This window comes from Cicer arietinum, chromosome 7, assembly GCF_000331145.2.
Source record: "Cicer arietinum cultivar CDC Frontier isolate Library 1 chromosome 7, Cicar.CDCFrontier_v2.0, whole genome shotgun sequence".
Lineage (NCBI taxonomy): Eukaryota > Viridiplantae > Streptophyta > Magnoliopsida > Fabales > Fabaceae > Cicer > Cicer arietinum.
The window spans coordinates 10,933,657-10,935,947 of record NC_021166.2 but is presented as its reverse complement, the minus strand read 5'-3'; the positions used below and the strand labels follow the sequence as shown (position 1 = coordinate 10,935,947).

The window sequence follows — 2,291 nt, the reverse complement described above, 5'->3', positions numbered from 1 at the left end:
GCCTCCGCATCACTAGCGTCAATGGCTGAAAATTTTCAGCGTTCTGCAATTGAATTTGCTTGTTCTATGTAACACAACTCTTCCACCCACTTTCGTACCTTTCAGGTTTCCTCTTTTTTATATGTCTTCCACCATCTCATTATTATTTTATTCTAATTCTGCATATTCGTTGCGCCATAGATAACATAGACAAGATCATATTCGTTGGCACTGATATGCAGAAAGAACAGGCTATTTGTTGTATGTTGAATTTTCGCATGGTTTTATTGTATTGCTTTTTTATTTGTTTTGTGGGATATATTTTTCACCTTATGAGGAACTAGCATTTGGGGGATATCTATAATTTGTTGGCAATTATACAAGCAAAGTTTTCTTGCTCTGTGGGTGATCTTTTAGGTATCTAGATTTATCACCAATTTATGATCTTTAGCCTTTTTGTTTTGCAGATGTATTGATGGTAGCACGGGAGAATCCGGCTTTAGGTGTCGGTTTTGCTATTTCTGTTGCGCTTCTTGTTACGAGGGGTATTTTCCCATCTTTTGCACATACAAGTAACAAGTTTTCCTGCACCGTACTACTTAAGTTTTTCTTAAAATGTTCAATTAAGGAATTTTGCATCTTTAATTGTATATTGTTACAAGGGGCTATACTGTGGCAAAACTGGGGAAACTAATGCAGGATCAATGCTTGTTTCTTTTTATTTGTGTAATTTCATTACACTCCTTTCTCTTTTTGCTATTAGGTATGTCTTTGCTGTCACCACTAGAAATCAGCATAGTACGTCGTACTAAAACTCATTGATTTCATGATTTGACTCTTGGCAGTTTCCTTTTATTGTTGAACTTCTCACTTGCATTTGAATTTCCAACAATATATGAATTAAGGACAATGAACCACAACAAAGTATAACAATAAACAAATTCTTGAATAGTATCCACAATTAGTTTCACTTCACTAATAATCCATGTTAAACACAATAAACTATTTGTTGTGTGAAGCAGTCTTATTTTTATCCTCAATCCTCACATAAAATGCAATTCTATTTATCCCTGTTAATTGTTGTTATATGGACTGGTATGCAGTTTAAAAATGATTAAGTTAAAGTAAGTTTTGGTTGATAAGTAATAACTTTTGTCTCTATGTGCACTCTTTTGCAGGTAGTCACAAATCTACTAAACAGTGAACATTGGTCTGAGACCAATAAAAATTTAACCTTTCTGATGTAATTAGGATTTGTTGGATTTGATGAAGATAATGGAGATGATGACATTGATAGCTATCATATTGAATAGTATTTGTTTTTATTTTATTAATTTGGTTGTATCATATACTTGATCATACTTAGTTTTTTTTTTGGATCATGCTTGAATTAATGCTTAGTTTTGATTTTTGAACATGATATAAATTGTGTCGGAGTATTGCAATAGTATTTCAATTAAAGACTAATGTGAAATATTTAAAAAATGTATTTATAATAATGTTTTCATATATTTTTAGTTGAACTTTTCATATAAATAAAGAATTAGAAGAAATTTGAAAATAATATTGAGGCAAAAATTACCTGGGGATTTTCGGGTGCAAAATTTCATATGGATTTACCTGCGGATTTTCATGCGCAAAATTTCATATGGATTTACCTGCGGATTTTCATGCGAACAATATTTGCAGGAATGGTGCTACAAATGTTTCTGCATGAAAAGTTGTAAGAAAATGCTTTAAGTTTACTAGTTGTTTGCTGCGGAATTCATCTACTTTTCCTGCGGATTTATCCGCAAGTATATTACCTGCGGATTTAAAAATCCTCAGGAAACAATTATCCACGAAGGTTTTACGTGGGGAATTAGTTCCGCCAATAAATCCGCAGGTAACGTGTGTTCCTGCGGATTTTTAGTTGAAATCCGCAGGAAAATCCGCAGGTAAAATGCTGATTTCTAGTAGTGACATGAACAATAAAAAATAGTAAATTTTTATGATACATATTAAATTAAATTAGTTGTACTAAATAAAGAAAAAATAATTATAACTAATGCTCAAGTTTACCTTCAATAGAAATCTACCAGGAAAAAAATAAATTTGTACTAGTGAATTGATTGACCAATTCAATGGAGAAAATAATAATGGTATTTTTTTTTGGATGATAATCAAATAACTTACTTTCTTTTTTTCAACATTTGAGACTTTAGAGATTTCTGAAAAATGTTTACGATTTTATACTGGTAAAGTTACTTATTTGTGATTTTTTTTTTTGAAATTGGATGATGAGGAATATATTATTATCATAGTCAATTGTA

At 30.9% G+C, this 2,291-nt stretch overlaps 1 long non-coding RNA gene across 1 annotated transcript; it reads left to right on the top strand.

Moving 5' to 3' along the window:
• LOC101491128 (uncharacterized) lies at positions 1-1,369 on the top strand. The gene is made up of 3 exons (XR_001142986.3): positions 1-105; positions 447-524; positions 1,158-1,369. It is a non-coding gene; the product is annotated as an uncharacterized lncRNA (long non-coding RNA).
• The last annotated feature ends 922 nt before the right edge of the window (positions 1,370-2,291 follow it).